General features: G+C 43.6%; 1 long non-coding RNA gene across 1 annotated transcript; it reads right to left on the reverse strand.

Annotated features, from left to right (window-relative positions):
- Positions 1-954: 954 nt before the first annotated feature.
- LOC117514435 lies at positions 955-7,611 on the reverse strand. The gene is made up of 4 exons (XR_004561884.1): positions 7,446-7,611; positions 6,933-7,052; positions 6,506-6,795; positions 955-2,033 (listed from the first exon to the last, which is right to left on the reverse strand). It is a non-coding gene; the product is annotated as an uncharacterized LOC117514435 (long non-coding RNA).
- Positions 7,612-21,006: the final 13,395 nt, after the last annotated feature.

Below are 21,006 nucleotides of genomic sequence, written 5' to 3' on the forward strand. Positions count from 1 at the left end.
CCAGTCATCCACAGTCCACGATTGCTTTTCCTTAGCCCATTGTAACCTTGTTTTTTCTGTTTAGGTGTTAATGATGGCTTTCGTTTAGCTTTTCTGTATGTAAATCCCATTTCCTTTAGGCGGTTTCTTATGGTTCGGTCACAGACATTGACTCCAGTTTCCTCCCATTCTGTCTTGACACTTTGATGTCTTCCTTGGTCTACCAGTATGTTTGCCTTTAACAACCTTCCCATGTTGTTTGTATTTGGTCCAGAGTTTAGACACAGCTGACTGAACAACCAACATCTTTTGCAACATTGCGTGATGATTTACCCTCTTTTAAGAGTTTGATAATCTTCTCCTTTGTTTCAGTTGACATCTCTCGTGTTGGAGCCATGATTCATGTCAGTCCACTTGGTGCAACAGCTCTCCAAGGTGTGATCACTCCTTTTTAGATGCAGACAAACGAGCAGATCTGATTTGATGCAGGTGTTAGTTTTGGGGATGAAAATTTACAGGGTGATTCCATAATTTTTTCCTCAGAATTGAGTGATTCCATATTTTTTTTTCCCCTCTGCTTGGTCTAAAAAAGTAACCGTTACTGACTGCCACGATTATTTTTTCCTAATTTCTTATAGTGTTTCTTAAAGCCAGAAAGTTGCCATTTGAAATGACTTTAGTTTTGTGTCATGTCTATGATCTGCTTTTTTTTCTACAAAATTAAACAACTGAATGAACATCCTCCGAGGCCGGTGATTCCATAATTTTTGCCAGGGGTTGTATTATGCCATCCTTAGTGATTACGGATGGACAGCAGATAAGTATTTTCTTGCAGGTGTGGGTTTGAAAACTTACAAGTGTATTTTATTTATTTATTTATTTGTGTGTGTGTGTGTGTGTGTGGATTGTGTTTTTTTTTTTTGGTTTTGCACCAAAATCTTCTACCGTGGTTACAACTCAACCACCGCACGTTTCTGTAGCTGTGAGAACTCTACACTGGTGCAGGAATTGTTTTGGCCTTGCTGAACTGTGAAACTAATGCTGGACTCCTGATGTTCAGCTCTGCAGTGAAACTGGGTTTCTCCTGACTGTGTGTGTGTGTGTGTTTACACTAGTGTGGAGGAGGATTATGTAGACAACAATTAATCAGAATTCCCCAGGAGATGTTGCTGAGAGGCATACAAAGGACGGAATCTCTATACCAATTAAGAAAAGAGTAACGAGTTTACTCATGATACAGCTAGAAAAATACCACCTCGGGAACAGTACATGTACGTGTGCGAAAGTAGGAGCACAGCAACTAAAGGCACAGTAAAAGGATTGCTTGTCGAAATCTTCTGCACAGTGTTCATGTAATAGTTTGTTCTCCACAGTCCCATTTATCTTTGTGCTTTTGTGGCTGAAGAAGAATGGGGTCGTGCACCGTTCCTTATCGATAAACAAAATGCTTTCCCTCGCGTCCTGTCCGCTGCGCTCACATTCAGAAGTCGTTGGCCTGTCCGTGACTCCTTCGGCTGCATGATGGTTATTAGCAGAAGATGGAGAGTGTTTGGCGTTATTAGAGGTCTGGCTGATGGGCAGGATGCTGGTGTCTGGGTCATTATCAACAAGGAGAAAAGCAGAAGGTCATTGTGTCTGCATGCTGCCCTCCTGTATAGAAACGCTCTTATTGACATTCCTGAAGTCTCAATAAACAAGAAGACACATAGTTGCCTGACTGTTATGTGGTTTGTTTTGTTGGTAGGGTTACATTTATTTATTTATTTAGCCTTTAATTGCGATTGCTAAGAATGTTGTGGGAGGACAAAGAGCAAAGAAACATTCTTGTTTGCGGCGGTTTTCATTGAACAGTTCTGATTACGGCGCGAGTTGTTAAAATGAAACATTCTCAGACCATATGTTCTGGAAGGATTTGTCTTGGAGTTTTTATTTTGCTCGTTAACAAAGTCGGGGTGATGGATGCACACAACGGGATCTCAAGTTTCAGTCTCCGTGCGTTGCATGATCATCTGCAGAGTTTGAGTGGTGGCCTCGTAGTTTCTCTTAAAGGGAATCTACAACAAAAAAAGGTTGAAACAGTAAATTGGACATTGTGTAGATACAACGGGTCCATAAAAGATATGACACTGACAAAGTTCTTGCTGCATTTGGCTGTCTACAGGAGTGTGTTGGAGTTCAATGCAAATAGGGAGCATCTTCAGGTGTCACTTAAGGGTATTTGCATCTACAGCAGGTGAACAGGGGCAGCATGGTAGATTAGTGGTCAGAGTGGGAAGGTCTCTGGTTCAAATCTGACCTGTTTGCATCTTCTCACTGTGTTTGTGCAGGTTTCCTCAGTGTCCTCCACATTCCTCCCACTTTCATAGACATGCAGCTTGGGTGCACTGGAAACTGGAGAGTGACTGAGTTTGTCTATATTTGTTGGCCCTGCGACAGACTGGCAGCCTGTCCAGGGCGTACCCACGCCTTTTGTTCAGTGTCTGCTGGGATAGGCTTCAGCCCGCCCCCTTGACCCTTAACTGGGCTGAGCAGGTTTAGAAGGTGAATGGTGTACATTTTACAGCAGTTTTGGATGTGGTAACATTTTTTGGTTTGATTTTAGTTAGGTAAAATCTAAACAATGAATTAATGTATAAATTAAGACCAAGGATTCCACAGTAAAGCGTAATGAAGTACTTATTTCCTGTGTGGACCCCATGAAAGTGCAAGATGACTTCCAAATGCAGTTGATTTAAAAAAGAAAGTAAAAGTAGAGCAAATCACATAGTAAATTTAACTAAAAATAACTTACTATTTATTAGTGGTATTGTTACTTCTCTGTAACACACACACATAAATGGTAAATGGACTGCACAAAACACAACCCGGTGTCGCCAACCAAACGGTCCCCCTAAAAAGCAGTCCCCCTGATGAAACGGTTCACAGATTAACACCTGTTTCTGCTTCAAACTGCACTCCAGTCATCATCTATCTGATATCTGAAGCTTTTGTACAACGATCATTTTCACATAAATTCAGCATTATTTCATCATAAAAGGCGGCAGAAGCGATCAGAGCACTGCGGTTAAACGAGCTGCTAGCTGATGCGTTCACTGCGTGTCAGTCATTTCAAAGCATCACAGAATTTCGTTGAGTTTCTGCTTAAAACGGCCTCATTTCTGCTTAAAACTAACTTTAGAATGATTTAAGAGGTAAATGGACTGCATTTATATAGCGCTTTTCCATCTGCATCAGACGCTCAAAGCGCTTTACAGTTATGCCTCACATTCCCCCCGATGTCAGGGTGCTGCCATACAAGGCGCTCACTTCACACCGGGAGCAATAGGGGATTAAAGGCCTTGCCCAAGGGCCCTTAGTGATGTTCCAGTCAGGCGGGGATTTGAACCCATGATCTTCTGGACTCAACCACTAGACCATCACCTCACAAAGAAATGGTATTAAATTGAGGAATAAATTATTTATTTTCATCCAGAGCTTCCAAGTTGGACCATAATGTCTAAACAGTTTAGTCTGTTTTTATGTTACTGGGACTACGGATGGAAATTAGCACTTTGCTATAATCCAGCATATTTACATGTAATTATGTCCATTAATATGCACTGTCCCATTTCAAATAAATATACATACATAAAAACAATTTCATCAGGGCTTAAAATTCAACTTTGATTTCCACTTTCACAGAAAGTGGTGAAGTGTGAGTGTGAGAGAGAATTATTTACCCAGTAAGTGCCTTGCCCATCCATCCAGGAGTCATTAGGGGAAGGGGTAGAGTTAGAAATAATAATAAAAAAAAAAAAAGTGTAACGAAAATGTGATTCATTTTGTGATGGGAGCACAGAAGAAAGCGTGAGACTGGGCTGCAATATCATACAATATGTATTCGTTAAACATGAGCGTCCAGTTATCTCTAATTGAAAATTCCGAACTGGAATTATTTTCTTTTGTGCACATCTTCATATGGTGTGTTACCAATGTGGTTTCAATATTGATACCATATGCACAACGCCAAAACTGTTTTATGGAACTCAATGAAGCTTCACAGTAACACACCATGTCAAGATGTGTGATAATTCTGGTCCAACTTACTCAGTTAGTGATAATAGGAGTCTTTATATTTATTTATATATATATATATATATATTTTTTTTTTTAGTAATTTATTTGTATGTTACTGCTGCAAATAAGTATTTGAACACCTGTGAAAATCAATGTTAATATTTGGTACAGTAGCCTTTGTTTGCAATTACAGAGGTCAAACATTTCCTGTAGTTTTTCACCAGGTTTGCACACACTGCAGCAAGGATTTTGGTCCACTCCTCCATACAGAGCTTCTCTAGATCTTTCAGATTTGGAGTTTCAGCTCCCTCCAAAGATTTTCTATTGAGTTCAGGTCTGGAGACTGGCCAGGCCACTCCAGGACCTTGAAATGCTTCTTACGGAGCCCCTCCTTAGTTGCCCTGGATATGTGTTTGGGGTCATTGTCATGCTGGAAGACCCAGCCATGACCCATCTTCAGTGCTGTTACTGAGGGAAGGAGGTTGTTTGCCAAAATCTCGCAATACATGACCCCATCCATCCTCCCTTCAATACGGCGCAGTCCTCCTGTCCCCTTTGCAGAAGAGCACCCCCAGAGTATGATGTTTTCACCCCCATGCTTCACGGTTGGGATGGTTTTCTTGGGGTTGTTTTCATCCTCTAAACATGGTAAGTGGAGTTGATTCCAAAAAGCTCTATTCTGGTCTTATCTGACCACATGACCTTCTCCCATGCCTCCTCTGGATCATCCAGATGGTCATTGGTGAACTTCAAACGGGCCTGGACATGTGCTGGCTTGAGCAGGGGGACCTTGCTGCCCTGCTTGATTTTAAACCATGACAGCATCATGTGTTACTAATGTAATCTTTGTGACTGTGGTCCCATCTCTCTCTTCAGGTCATTGACCAGGTCCTCCTGTGTAGTTCTGAGCTTTCGCCGAATCATCCTTACCCCACAAAGTGAGATCTTGGATGGAATCCCAGACCGAGGGAGATTGACAGTCATCTTGTGTTTCTTCCACTTTCTAATAAATAATCATATCAGTTGTCTTCTATCAAGCTGCTTGCCTGTTGTCCTGTAGTCCATTGCAGCCTTGTGCAGGTCTACTGTTTTGTCCCTGGTGTCCTTAGACAGCTCTTTGGTCTTGGCTATGGTGGACAGGTTGGAGTGTGATTGATTGAGTGTGTGAACAGGTGTCTTTTATACAGGTAACAAGTTCAAAAGTGCAATTAATACAGGTAAAGAGTGCAGGATAAGAGGGCTTCTTAAAGAAAAATTAACAGGTCTGTGTGAGCCAGAATACTTGCTGGTTGGTAGGGGACCAAATACTTATTTGCAGCAGTAACATACAAATAAATTATTTTTTTTTTAAAAATCATACGTTGTGATGTCCAGATTTTTTTTTTTTGTTTTTGATTATGTCTCTCACAGTGGACATGCACCTAAGATGAAAATTTCAGACTCCTCCATGATTTCTAAATGGGAGAACTTGCAAAACTGCCAAAATACTGTACAAATACTTATTTACCTCACTGTATGTATGTATGTGTGTGTGTGTGTGTATATATATATATATATATATATATATATATATATATATATATATATATATATATATAAAGGGATGGTTGACCCATTTAGGCTGGAATTTTATTAAAAAAAAAAAACCTAGCTGAAATACTGCAAGAAGTTTAGGTGTGGCCAAAGGTACATTCTTCAAAAGAAGAAAACTGATGAGCCCAGGAACACCAAAGGGCCAAAAAAAAAAAAAAAAAGTACAAATGTGAAAAGTAAAAATGACAGAAAAAAATCTTTATCAGATTAAGGGGGAAAAAACAGCTTCACAACAGTTGGACAGATCAAGAAGACACTCCACCAGGAGCTAGAAAGGGTGCCAATAAAACAAACAAAAAAAAAACCCTGAAAATGTCAACACCACTGGGGAATGATGCCCTATGGAGAGATGAGACAAAGAAAACTGGATAATGGGATCAGAAAATGTACTACACAATAATTACAAACATAATTTATTTATTTTATAGAAAATAAAGTAGATTGTCTTAATGACTGAACTGAAGGCAAATGCCTCGGATACAAGAAGGAGTTGGAGAATGCTGCAGCAGAATCCTTGCAGAGCATCGTCATGGTGGAAACACAGCAATGTGTATGTTCCAGGCTTTAGGCTGACATTGACTGCAAAGGATTTGTAGTAAAAATCCATTTTTGGTTATTTATGAGTACTGTATTTGATTTAGCTGTGTGTAGTCATCTGGATTTTGATGGAGACCCCCTCAAATTAGTGGGGAAACTCTGGACTGCATTGACTTGCAATGTGTTGTGCAATACACTTTGACCAATTGGTCAGGTATTTGTCCACCTGTGAACTGTATATGCTGTGGTGGACACATCTTTTGTTTTTAACTTGTCCAAATATTTTCAGACCTGACTACAGATATTTGGGACACCACTCAGTTGATGCGTAGGTACAAACCTGGATACACACGGCCTGGCCGTATCGGACAAAGGTAGCAAAATGCTCGCTGTTGAAATTCACCAAGTCGTATTTGAACTCCTGATGCAGAAAAGTGTTGCAGCGATCTTCTGGAGATGCATCCAGGTTATGCTTGTTGTTGTTGACCTTGATGCAAGTTCCTATAGGCAACTTTATGTCGTCAATGCGCTGCATGACAATCTTGGTCTTTTTGAGAAGGTGAGCGCCCTTGGAGTTTGGAACCATTAGTTGAAGGAAGCCACGACACGCTTTCTGCGTCATGTTCTCATCTTGAGTAGGAAACCAACAAAATTATGACATCAAAAGTTGGTAGATTTTAGATTCATATCCATGAAGTGCATACAGAGGAAATCTCTACAGAAAACAAGAAATCATTTAAAATAAAATAAAAAATTGGGTTTCTCACCTCCCACCCCAAAGTGAATAACATGACCTTCTCCAGCATAAACAGCCCAAAGAGACAGTCCCAGCCAGGGGTTCTGAAACTCAAGTCCCCAAGTCTGGCTGTGGACATGCTCTTATCATTCTAAAAGCCAAAAGAGCAGCAAGAAAAGAAATTATACATTAAGGGAAGAAATGTCAAGAAATGTTAAACAGAAGTATGTTTTAATGTGTAATGTAACCTGAGGAACATTTTAAGGTGAGACAAAAATTCAACAAAGCTCCAAACTGAACTAAAACAGTTTGGAGTCATTCTGAATAGATACAAGCAAAAAAACACCAAAAATTAATGAAGCCGTTAAAACAATTAGTCTCCATGAATGAATGGGTGCTCTTCTGGAGCAAATCACTAATTACACATTAAACCTTAATCTTAGATGGTCTCCAAACTACATTTACGATCTACTTTTTAAATTGTGTTTAAACACAAATGATTGTTGCATAAAGGAGATATTTTCGGTAGTTTGTGGAGGCTCACCTGTCTCCATGTCATTTGGGAGAACATGTTCCAGTTTCCCATAGAATTCATTATTACTCCACAGACTAACACAACGTTCTGTAATAATTATGAAGACACTGTATGCAGGTTGAGTAGCAGCTGAACCATCCTCATTAGCCTGGTCTGTGTTTCAGGGTAATACGCAGCCCAGTATGTTACCTATTTATCTAATCTGAAGTTTTATATCAGCTCCAGGTTGACAAGCTGAGACACAACAGTTCAAAAGTAAACTAGATGAAATTATGTAATTACCATCTGTACACAAAACTTTGGGTATCACCCTATCCATTTGTTTATGAGTCTTGTAAATGCAACTCCTGCACTGGTTTCTGGATTTTAAGGAACTCCATGCAGTGATAGCAACAACATATGATGGTATGCATGAAAGAAGTGCATTGTGGTCCGATGTCTTCAAGGTGAGATATTTGGAATTTTGTATTTGATTGACCTCGTAAGCACAAATGCTCCTAAACCGCTGGTTAGTGGATTTGAATGAAGCGTCACAGAGTGATAACACACCATATCAGTATCAGTTTGATATCTTCAAGGGAAGATAACTAGACTTTTGTTTATTTCATACATCATATTTGTCAAGTAAATGCGTGTAAACACACCTGTTGGCCTCCTCAATACAGATGTTGATCACTTTCTTAATTCATTTCATTCATCATTTTGTGAGCTTACTGACAGATCTCTAGTTAGTTTTAGTTCATTTAAAATGCATGATTTTTTTTTTTTTTTTAGATTAATCAATTATAAACCAACCTCGCATATTTTAAAACTATACAGTGAGGAAAATAAGTATTTGAACATCCTGCAATTTTGCAAGTTCTCCCACTTAGAAATCATGGAGGGGTCTGAAATTTTCAGCTTAGGTGCATGTCCACTGTGAGAGACATAATCTAAAAAAGAAATCCAGAAATCACAATGTATGATTTTTTAATAATTTATTTTTTTGTTACTGCTGCAAATAAGTATTTGAACACCTGTGAAAATCAGTGTAAATATTTGGTACAGTAACCTTTGTTTGCAATTACAGAGATCTTTGTGACTATGGTCCCAGCTCTCTTCAGGTCATTGACCAGGTCCTCCTGTGTAGTTCTGAGCTTTCTCAGAATCATCCTTACCCCACAAAGTGAGCTCTTGCATGGAATCCCAGACCGAGGGAGATTGACAGTCATCTTGTGTTTCTTCCACTTTCTAATAAATAATATCAGTTGTCTTTTACCAAGCTGCTTGCCTGTTATCCTGTAGTCCATCCCAGCCTTGTGCAGGTCTACAGTTTTGTCCCTGGTGTCCTTAGACAGCTCTTTGGTCTTGGCTATGGTGGACAAGTTGGAGTGTGATTGATTGTGTGAACAGGTGTCTTTTATACAAGTTCAAACAGGTGCAGTTAATACAGGAAAAGAGTGCAGAATAAGAGGGCTTCTTAAAGAAAAAATTAACAGGTCTGTGTGAGCCAGAATTCTTGCTGGTTGGTAGGGGATCAAATACTTATTTGCAGCAGTAACATACAAATAAATTATTTAAAAAAAATCATACATTGTGATTTCCGGATTTTTTTTTTGTCTCTCAAGATAAAAATTTCAGACCCCTCCATGATTTCTAAGTGGGAGAACTTGCAAAATCGCAGGGTGCTCAAATACTTATTTTCCTCACTGTAACTTATTTCTCCCAACAGACCTAAGTAGTGCCTCATGAATTTGATTTAATGTAGAACAAGAGCAATCTGAGATGTCTGATGTCCACCAAAGGTTGATGAGGGCTCAAAATAACAGATATGTGATTCACATCATGACCGGGACTTTACCTGGATCCGGATTCCACAACACAATGCAATAATTGCATACTGATCCAGAATGGTCCAACTGATCAAAATCTGACATTTAATTCACAAGTAAGTCCCTTCGGCTGCTCCCTTGTTTTGCACTCAGGGTCGCCACAGCAAATCCAAGGTGGATCTGCCTCCCATTCTATTCTTACAAACCCTAGGAACTACAAGTAAGCCTGCAGTCTGAGAGCGAAGCGCTCTATTGGGGTGATATGGTACTATGAGGTCCCTAAGATAAGATGGGACCTGATTATTCAAAACCTTATAAGTAAGAAGAAGAATTTGAAATTCTATTCTAGAATTAACAGGAAGCCAATGAAGAGAGGCCAATATGGCTGAGATATGCTCTCTCCTTCTAGTCCCCATTAGTACTCTAGCTGCAGCATTTTGAATTAACTGAAGGCTTTTCAGGGAACTTTTAGGACAACCTGATAATAATGAATTACAATAGTCCAGCCTAGAGGAAATAAATGCATGAATTAGTTTTTCAGCATCACTCTGAGACAAGACCTTTCTAATTTTAGAGATATTGCGTAAAAGCAAAAAAGCAGTCCTACATATTTGTTTAATATGCGCTTTGAATGACATATCCTGATCAAAAATGACTCCAAGATTTCTCACAGTATTACTAGAGGTCAGGGTAATGCCATCCAGAGTAAGGATCTGGTTAGACACCATGTTTCTAAGATTTGTGGGGCCAAGTACAATAACTTCAGTTTTATCTGAGTTTAAAAGCAGGAAATTAGAGGTCATCCATGTCTTTATGTCTGTAAGACAATCCTGCAGTTTAGCTAATTGGTGTGTGTCCTCTGGCTTCATGGATAGATAAAGCTGGGTATCATCTGCGTAACAATGAAAATTTAAGCAATGCCGTCTAATAATACTGCCTAAGGGAAGCATAAAGTGAATAAAATTGGTCCTAGCACAGAACCTTGTGGAACTCCATAATTAACCTTAGTCTGTGAAGAAGATTCCCCATTTACATGAACAAATTGTAATCTATTAGATAAATATGATTCAAACCACCGCAGCGCAGTGCCTTTAATACCTATGGCATGCTCTAATCTCTGTAATAAAATTTTATGGTCAACAGTATCAAAAGCAGCACTGAGGTCTAACAGAACAAGCACAGAAATGAGTCCACTGTCTGAGGCCATAAGAAGATCATTTGTAACCTTCACTAATGCTGTTTCTGTACTATGATTAATTCTAAAACCTGACTGAAACTCTTCAAATAGACCATTCCTCTGCAGATGATCAGTTAGCTGTTTTACAACTACCCTTTCAAGAATTTTTGAGAAAAAAGAAAGGTTGGAGATTGGCCTATAATTAGCTAAGATAGCTGGGTCAAGTGATGGCTTTTTAAGTAATGGTTTAATTACTGCCACCTTAAAAGCCTGTGGTACATAGCCAACTAATAAAGATAGATTGATCATATTTAAGATCGAACCATTAAATAATGGTAGGGCTTCTTTGAGCAGCCTGGTAGGAATGGGGTCTAATAGACATGTTGAGTGTTTGGATGAAGTAACTAATGAAAATAACTCAGAACAATCTGAGAGAAAGAGTCTAACCAAATACCGGCATCACTGAAAGCAGCCAAAGATAAAGATACGTCTTTGGGATGGTTATGAGTAATTTTTTCTCTAATTAAAATTTTATTAGCAAAGAAAGTCATGAAGTCATTACTAGTTAAAGTTAAAGGAATACTCGGCTCAATAGAGCTCTGACTCTTTGTCAGCCTGGCTACAGTGCTGAAAAGAAACCTGGGGTTCTTCTTATTTTCTTCAATTAGTGATGAGTAGTAAGATGTCCTAGCTTTACGGAGGGGTTTTTTTTTTATAGATTTTTATCTGTGGTTCTATTTTGGTGAGAAAACGTGAAGTAGTTTTGACGTAATCCTTAAAAGCTTATATAAAGTGAAATCTTTATCCAGAATCCAGATCTGGTCTTCCATGCCCTAATATCTATCTGTGGTGAAAAGTTTGTCAAAATGCATGCAGTAGTTTTGATGTAATCCTGTTAACAGACAGACAAATAAATAGATTAATGCCAATGATTTTATTACATCCTTGGTGGATGAAAAAAATGATTAGTATTAGTGTTCTTACTCTGAGAGTTTTCAGTTAATTAGTATATGAAATCATGTCAATACATTTATCAGCCGACAGTATTAAAAAATGTCAGAAGAAAACTAAATATGGATACAAATGTCAACGTCAAATGTATTTATATAGCACACTGAAAAAAGTGACCTTTGACCAAAGCACTGCACTGTCACTAAATGAGGACTATAAAACAATCAGATAAACTAAAAGGTGATACAAGTGACCTAAAACTCCCCAGACATCATGCACGATGGTTCGGCATCAAGGGGAGGGTTCAAATGTGAAAGAATGAAAAAAGGTTTTTCAGAGAAAGGTACAGTATTTTAGTGCAGAGTACGTGACATTGCATGCAGGCATGTGACAGGGGAGCTACTGGGCATACTCATTACAATACTGTGTGCAGTCTATACCCTAATGTCTGTGGTTACCACAAAGATAAAATTTATCTTTTAACATCTGAGAACTGTCTTCTGCTGAAGAGTGCGGCATGCTTTTTTAATGGGATTATAGATGTACATTGTACTTCCAGAGGAGAGGTCAGTGAACAGTGAGTCCTTGAACGTACTTGCCCAAACACACTGCACTCCGTTGTCTGGTCCAGACATTTTCACGCCGCTGCACAGAAATTGCCCACCACTCGCTTCACAAATAACACAGCCTGCATTATATTTTAACTGTAGTTTACATTGCAGCCTGGCATCAAAACAACTGAGCTGCTCAGTCCACATTCAAGTTTGGTTCAACTAGCAGAAACAGCAGAAAATACTTTGATGCAAAATGCTAAGGGTCCTACCTAGTCTTAAAGTGCATAATGGAACTGCATTTGGGGCGTGTCCAACTCCACTTTGCTATTTATATCATGGCATATATATTATTTATTTTTAAATAAATTATTATTATTATTATTTAGTCTCTTAATTAGTTGTGGTTGTGTTTTGTTCTTAACATAAATTATGCCAATCAGATTATCATTGTGTCATTAACTTGAGGAGCAGAGTGTGCTTGAATCTGTCACATTTCTATTTAAATATTGGACTCTGACAGAAGTAAGAGGTTACAGAGGTTATAATGACAGAGTAAGTAGTGCTGTGTGGACCACATCTCATTTTAAGACCAACATGCCCACCCTTGCTACAGGTGTGTCAGTTCAAAAAAACAAATACACTGTGCATGATATTGCATGGGGACTGGGTGTGAAAATGGCAACTGTTGGTTGCAATGCACTGTGCAATGTGCTGTGCGCTGCTTTGCACAGCACACAGGTGGAAGGTAGAGCTCTAAATTGGGGTGCATGTGTGCTTTTGCAGTAATTCCTCCCGCAGAAGTAAGTCGATGATGAGGGGGGCATTGCTGTAGTGATTTAGGGGCTTCTGCTAGGCACAATGATAAAAAAGGCCCCGTGGAGGCTTCAGGGGAGCCTAAGACATAAACAGAGTAATAAACACTCTGTACTGATGCAGTGTAAACGTGTCCCAGTTTACTCCCCTCCATAACTAAACCAGCACACTCTGAAGTCTGTTTCTCATTCTGAAGAAACTGACTTCAACTCAAAGCTGTAAAAAAAGAAAGAAAGAAAAGGATTCCGTGTCCCTTCCTTTCCTTTATGCCCTGTGGTGAAGTGGTTATTGGGATCACAGTGTGTCTGAGTGGCAGCGATAACTGGTACCCAGGTGCCACTGGCACATGCTATTTAATTAATTAATGAGACCGCAGGGTTGGTTTTCTAATTCCACCTCGCCGAGGTGTGGGGGAGGTATCCGTGAAATGCTTAGGTGTGTTTTCAGGCGAGGAAATGAGAGATGTATGCGTCCGTGTGTGCGTGTTGTAGGTGTATATCTATTTTGTTGGCAGTTTGGGAGCTGGCTTCCTTATTAGTGGAATATTAAATATGTATGGAATATTTTTACTCAGACTTTTAATCATGCATTGTGATTGGGTGTTAATCATGGGCTAAATGGCGCTGATGATGAGAAAAACACAACATTAATACATCGTCTGTACCAAACAGGTCATAGACTGAAAAGAGAAACGCACGTGAGGAGAAACACAGCACCCCGAGTGTGTGTTTTTTACTTTTTCAGCAAGTTCATACATGTCACCGAGCAACTTTCAAACATATTCAAGTTTGAAGCCAAGAAATCACACTGACACTGAGGTGGTGCATCCTAATTAAACCTCCTTCCAGGTTTTTAAAAATCAACCTGTTTCTGAGACTGTTGTTTTAAATGGAAAGGAGCTGCGGCTTGCCACGCCCGCTTCTCTGTGTTTCACAGACTGGGTTGGCATGTTGCAGGCTGGGTGTATGACAGGCAGTGGTGGGCACAGTTACGCTAGTCCGCTAACTGCTAATTATCAAAGATAATGTTTTCATTAGGATTAGCTTTTCAGATAACTTTGAAAACCATAATCGGACCAATTATCTTCTGATAGGTTTTGGTCCTATAATTTTTAGTCCGCTAACATTTTTGCAGACGTAGCTTTTTGTAGTAGATGTGCAGTTCTATCCTCTACAAACAGAAGAGCTAGTTCTAGAATAAACTGCTCTATCCTCTGCAGGCAAAGGAGAACTGGTCATAGAAAAGAAAAAAAGCTCATTTCTTTTGACCCCATAGTGATATGCTGCCATCTACTGGTGACCGGTTATATCAGAGTGTTGTCACCGCAGGATTTTAAAATGATCTAGGTTTCCAAAACCTGAGAGACCACACAAGTGGAGATAAAAAAAAAAAATCATAGATCTGACAGGTTTAGTTGTACAGTGTGTGGTGTCAGCCACACAGTAAAAACAACACACACAAACAGATTTTACACATGAACATTCCCAGGTCAGACACCTCGCTTTCTGATTGGCTTATGTCACATTTAGCTCCTCACATCCTTCTTAACACACCACACACGGCAGAAATAACTGATAAGATTATATTTAGCGTCATCACGATTGTTGGGGCGTACTTAAGATTGTCGGAAGGAGAAGATTGAGTCTGATATCGGCCATGTGAACCAGGCTTGATGTTATGACGCCTCACGGAGCGACTGATTGATGCATTATGACATTGCACCGAACATGCCCTTACCAAAAAATAGTACTGATAAATATATAAAAAGTAAACTGGAAGTATACTTGAAACATACTTGCATGTACTACTTTTTGGTAAGGGTGTTTTCACTATTATTTGATTTCTTTGTGCGACTGACTTTGATTCAAGCATTCGAAAGGCGATTCCTATCGCCACACAACTCCAACCGCACAAGAAAGTTTTCTGACAATTCTTGTTATTGAAAGAAACCTCATCTCCTTAACAGGATAGAGTTGTGATGTCATCATGCGTGCGCTTAGGCGCTGTCTAGCGGGATCTTGAAAATTTCTTTCTTTTTCATACAAATGAAACAAAAAGACATATTTTACAAAAGCACATTTATTTGTAAACACCAACACATGTCACATTGATTCACTTGTTAGTTTTTTACATAGAATGAATGAATCAACCAATCAGTATGAGTGGAGGCTTAGTTTACCCATAATCCCTTCGGGCATCTGTGTGTTAATGTTCAGATCTTCAGAATAAGTGCATTATTTTAAAATTAACAGATATCAAATCAATTTTATTTATATAGCGCCAAATCACAACAAACAGTCACCCCAAGGCGCTTTATATTGTAAGGCAAAAGCCATACAATAATTACAGGAAAAACCCCAACGGTCAAATATGAGCAAGCACTTGGCGACAGTGGGAAGGAAAACTCCCTTTTAACAGGAAGAAACCACTAGCAGAACCAGGCTCGGGGAGGGGCAGTCTTCTGCTGGGACTGGTTGGGGCTGAGGGGAGAGAATCAGGAAAAAGACATGCTATGGAAGAGAGCAGAGATCAATCACCAATGATTAAAAGCAGAGTGGTGCATACAGAGCAAAAAGAGGTGAATAAAAAGAAACACTGGATGCATCATGGGAAACCCCCCAGCAGTCTAAGTCTACAGCAGCATAACTAAGGGATGGTTCAGGGTCACCTGATCCAGCCCTAACTATAAGCTTTTTCAAAAAGGAAAGTTTTAAGCTTAATCTTAAAAGTAGAGAGGGTGTCTGTCTCCCTAATCCGAATTGGGAGCTGGTTCCACAGGAGAGGAGCCTGAAAGCTGAAGGCTCTGCCTCCCATTCTACTCTTACAAACCCTAGGAACTACAAGTAAGCCTGCAGTCTGAGAGCAAAGCGCTCTATTGGGGTGATATGGTACTATGAGGTCCCTAAGAAAAGATGGGACCTAATTATTCAAAACCTTATAAGTAAGAAGAAGAATTTTAAATTCTATTCTGGAATTAACAGGGAGCCAATGAAGAGAAGCCAATATGGGTGAAATATGCTCTCTCCTTCTAGTCCCCGTCAGTACTCTAGCTGCAGCATTTTGAATTAACTGAAGGCTTTTCAGGGAACTTTTAGAACAACCTGATAATAATGAATTACAATAGTCCAGCCTAGAAGAAATAACTGCATGAATTAGTTTTTCAGCATCACTCTGAGACAAGACCTTTCTAATTTTAGAGATATTGCGCAAATGCAAAAAAGCAGTCAGATATATGTGTTATATATCACTTTGTACATTTAAAGAGTTTACAAGCAGGGGTGGTGGCCAAGTGGTTAATGCACTTGGTTTCAGTTCAGAAGGCTCCGGGTTCAAATCCCACCCCTGCCACATTTCTCCATGTAATATGGAGTTGCATCAGGAAGGGCATCCGGCGTAAAACCTGTGCCAATTCAACATGCAGATCCACCTTGGATTTGCTGTCGTGACCCCACGTGCAAACAAGGGAGCAACCGAATTTAATGTTGTGAATCGCACAACAACGTACAGACAATAACAATATGGTGGACTGTCAATCATACACCAGGTGACGTGTGGGCAGGCTCGACTATAGAAGACGCCTGGAGAGAGAAGAGCTGGATCCCCACACAGCTTCCACCACCAACGGAGCTGAAGAACACCGGAGCCGCCAAGCCCTGCGCCCCAGGTGGCCGCTGTCTTCAGCAGTCAGACCCGGTACTGCTGGCAGAAAACAGAGACAGTCCAGATGAGTGTGAGTTCGCACACTCAGTAATCCCACAGTCTGTCTTAAGTAAAGGAGGGAAAACCTCCACCTCCAGTCACACACACTCGTGCAGCTCCTGGTCAACCACTTATCTGAGTTGGGGTGTGAGGCGAAGCCGTCGCTGTCACACCAAACGCCAATCCTCCAGATAAGGAAACACTCCAGGAAAACGGCTGCAAATAGAAGTTCAGGTTAAACACACACAGTGTCAGGCAGCAGAGAAATTACCTGAATGGTAGTTGATTTCTCGGCGAGGAGGTGGAGTTGCAGTCCGGTCTTTGTAGTGGTGGTGATGGGTGACAGCTTGTGTTGATTGATGACAGCTGTCACCTCCAGCAAAGCCGACGCCCTCTCGTGCTTGGAGACGGCACTCCAAGCAGGGCGCCATCTTGTGGTGGTGGGCCAGCAGTACCTCCTCTTCAGCGGCCCACACAACAGGACCCCCCCCTCAACCAGGAGGCGCCCGACCAGGCTTGTCCGGGTGCCGCCGGTAGAAGTCGGCCAGGAGGGCCGGGTCCAGGATGAAGCTCCTCTTCACCCAGGAGCGTTCTTCGGGTCCATACCCCTCCCAGTCCACCAAATACTAGAACCCCCGGCCCTTCCGACGGATGTCCAGGAGCCGGCGCATGGTCCAAGCCGGCTCCCCGTCGATGATCCGGGCAGGAGGCGGCGCCGGTCCGGGGGTACAGAGGGGTGACACGTGGTGAGGTTTGATGTGGGACACATGGAAAACCGGGTGGATCCGCAGTGAAGCTGGCAGCTTCAGCTTCACTGCGGCTGGACTGAGGACCTTGAGGATGGGGAAAGGTCCGATGTATCTGTCCTTCAACTTTTGGGATTCCACTTGCAGGGGAATGTCCTTTGTGGAAAGCCAAACCTCCTGCCCAGGCTGGTACGCAGGGGCCGGGGCACGCTGGTGGTCTGCATGGTTCTTGGCCCTCGTCCGGGCTTTGAGCAGGGCAGAGCGGGCGGTACGCCACACCCGACGGCACCTTCTCAGATGGGCCTGGACCGAGGGCACCCCGACCTCTCCCTCCACTAGCGGGAACAATGGGGGCTGGTACCCCAAACACACTTCAAATGGGGAGAGGCCGGTGGCAGACGAGACTTGGCTGTTATGAGCGTACTCGATCCAGGCCAGATGGTCACTCCAGGCCATCGGGTGCGCGGAGGTCACACAACGGAGGGCCTGCTCCAGTTCCTGGTTTGTCCGCTCTGCCTGCCCGTTCGTCTGGGGGTGGTACCCAGACGAGAGACTGACGGTGGCCCCCAGTTCCCTACAGAAACTCCGCCAGACCTGGGAGGAGAACTGAGGACCACGATCCGAGACAATGTCCGATGGAATCCCATGCAGACGCACGACATGGTGGACCAGGAGGTCTGCAGTCTCCTGGGCCGTCGGGAGCTTCGGGAGGGCCACGAAATGGGCCGCCTTGGAGAACCGGTCCACTATCGTTAGGATGGTGGTGTTTCCCTGGGACGGCGGGAGGCCCGTGACAAAGTCCAGGCCAATATGAGACCAGGGGCGACGAGGCACTGGCAGAGGCTGGAGGAGGCCTTGGGCCTTGTGGTGGTCAGCTTTGCCCCTGGCGCAGGTGGTGCAGGCCTGGACATACTCCCGGACGTCAGCTTCCATAGACGCCCACCAGAAGCGCTGCCGGACCACTGCCACGGTTCTTCGCACCCCTGGGTGACAGGAGAGCTTGGAACCGTGACAGAAGTCAAGGACCGCAGCCCTGGCCTCTGGTAGGATGTACAGTTTGTTCTTCGGACCGGTACCCGGGTCCGGGCTCCGTGTCAGGGCCTCCCGGACGGTCTTCTCCACGTCCCAGGTAAGGGCAGCCACAACAGTGGACTCGGGGATGATGGTTTCAGGGGGGTCTGACAGCTCGGTCTTGACCTCCTCTTCATGCACCCGGGACAGGGCGTCGGATCGTTGGTTCTTTGTCCCGGGGCGGTAGGTGATCCGGAAGTCAAAACGCCCGAAGAACAGCGTCCAGCGGGCTTGCCTGGGGTTCAGACGCTTCGCGGTCCGGATTTACTCCAGGTTCCGATGGTCCGTGAAAACTGTAAATGGTACCGATGCTCCCTCCAACAGGTGTCTCCACTCTTCAAGAGCCTCCTTCACCGCAAGAAGTTCCCGATTGCCGACGTCATAGTTCCGTTCAGCTGGGGTCAACCTGCGGGAAAAATAGGCACATGGATGGAGAACCTTGTCGGACTCCCCGCTCTGGGATAGCACGGCTCCTATCCCTGAGTCAGAGGCATCCACTTCAGCAACAAACTGGCGCTTGGGATCGGGCTGCACCAGAACCGGTGCAGTTGAGAACCGGCGTTTCAACTCCCTAAACGCGGCTTCGCACCGATCCGACCAGGTGAAGGGGACTTTTGTGGAGGTCAGGGCTGTCAGGGGGCTAACTACCTGACTGTAGCCATTGATGAACCTCCGGTAGAAATTTGCAAAACCGAGGAACTGTTGTAGTTTCCTACGGTTCGTTGGTTGGGGCCAATCTCTCACCGCCGCAACCTTGGCTGGATCAGGGGCGATGGAGTTGGAGGAGATGATGAACCCCAAGAAGGACAAAGAAGTGCAGTGGAACTCACACTTCTCGCCCTTCACAAACAGCCGGTTCTCCAACAACCGCTGTAGGACCTGACGTACATGCTTAACATGGGTCTCAGGATCCGGAGAAAAGATGAGTATATCGTCTAGATATACGAAGACAAACCGATGCAGGAAGTCCCGCAAGACGTCATTAACCAATGCTTGGAACGTCGCGGGCGCATTGGTGAGGCCGAATGGCATGACCAGGTACTCAAAGTGACCTAACGGGGTGTTAAATGCCGTCTTCCACTCGTCTCCCTCCCGGATCCGAACCAGGTGATAAGCATTCCTAAGATCCAATTTCGTGAAAATTTGGGCTCCATGCAGGGGCGTGAACACTGAATCCAACAGAGGTAACGGGTATCGGTTGCGAACCGTGATCTCGTTCAGCCCTCTGTAATCAATGCATGGACGGAGTCCGCCGTCCTTCTTGCCCACAAAAAAGAAACCAGCACCCATCGGGGAGGTGGAGTTCCGGATCAACCCGGCAGCTAACTAGTCCCGGATGTAGGTCTCCATTGATTCGCGTTCCGGACGTGAGAGGTTGTACAGCCTGCTGGACGGGTACTCAGCGCCCGGTATCAAATCAATGGCACAATCGTACGGACGGTGCGGGGGCAGCGTGAGTGCCAGATCCTTGCTGAAGACGTCAGCAAGGTCGTGGTACTCGGCTGGCACCGCCGCCAGATTGGGGGGGACTAAAACCTCCTCTTTAGCTGTCACACCGGGTGGAACCGAGGATCCTAAATACTCCCGGTGGCAGGTTTCGCTCCACTGAACCACAACCCCAGACGGCCAATCAATCCGGGGATTGTGTTTTAACACCCATGGAAAACCCAAAATCACTCGGGAGGTAGAAGGTGTTACATAAAACACAATCTCCTCCCTGTGATTCCCAGACACCACCAATGTCACTGGCTGAGTCTGGTGTGTGATTAGTGGAAGAAGGGTGCCATCTAGTGCCCGCACCAACAATGGTGACGGTAAGGCCACTAGAGGGAGCCCAACCTCCTTTGCCCATCTGCTATCCAGCAGATTCCCCTCCGACCCCGTGTCCACCAGTGCTGGGGCGTGAAGGGTTAAATCCCCACTCAGGATCGTGACTGGGATTCGTGCAGATTTACGGGGTTTCCCCGCGTGGGTATTGTGACCCACCCTTAGCCCAGTCTCTAAGGACGAGTGCTGCTGTTTTGATCGTTTGGGGCATTCTCTCTGTGTGTGCTCAGTAGAGCTGCAGAGAAAACACTCTCCACGGCTCAGCCTCCTTTGTCTCTGATCTGATCGTTTTTTGGCCCTGCTCGTTTCCATAGCAACGTCAGCAGGGGGAGCTGTTGTCACGTGGAGAGCCCTGACAGTGGAGCGTGGGGAAGTCGGCTCCCTTTCAGACCCGGGAGGAAGAGGGACGGCTTGTGCCTGACCACGCCCTTCGTCTCGCTCCCATCGGTGTTCTGTTAATCGGTTGTCTAACCGTATAACCAGGTCGATAAGCCCATCTAAATCCCGCGGCTCGTCCTTCGCCACCAGGTGCTCCTTAAGAACCAGAGACAGTCCGTTTATAAAGGCGGCGCGGAGCGCAACAGTATTCCAGCCGGCTCGCGCTGCCGCAATGCGGAAGTCGACTGCATACTTCGCTGCGCTTCGACGCCCCTCTCTTATCGACAGCAGCACACTTGAAGCGGTCTCGCCTCTATGAGGGTGGTCGAACACCTGTCGGAACTCCCTCACAAACTCAGTATAAACCGTTAGGAGCCGTGAATTCTGCTCCCAAAGCGCCGTAGCCCAGGCGCGTGCCTCTCCTCGAAGCAAATTTATAACGTAAGCCACCCGGCTGGCGTCTGACGCGTACATGACGGGATGCTGTGAAAAGACGAGCGAGCACTGCATCAAGAAGTCCGCGCACGTCTCCACACAGCCTCC

This window comes from Thalassophryne amazonica, chromosome 7 (genome assembly GCF_902500255.1).
Source record: "Thalassophryne amazonica chromosome 7, fThaAma1.1, whole genome shotgun sequence".
Classification (NCBI taxonomy): domain Eukaryota; kingdom Metazoa; phylum Chordata; class Actinopteri; order Batrachoidiformes; family Batrachoididae; genus Thalassophryne; species Thalassophryne amazonica.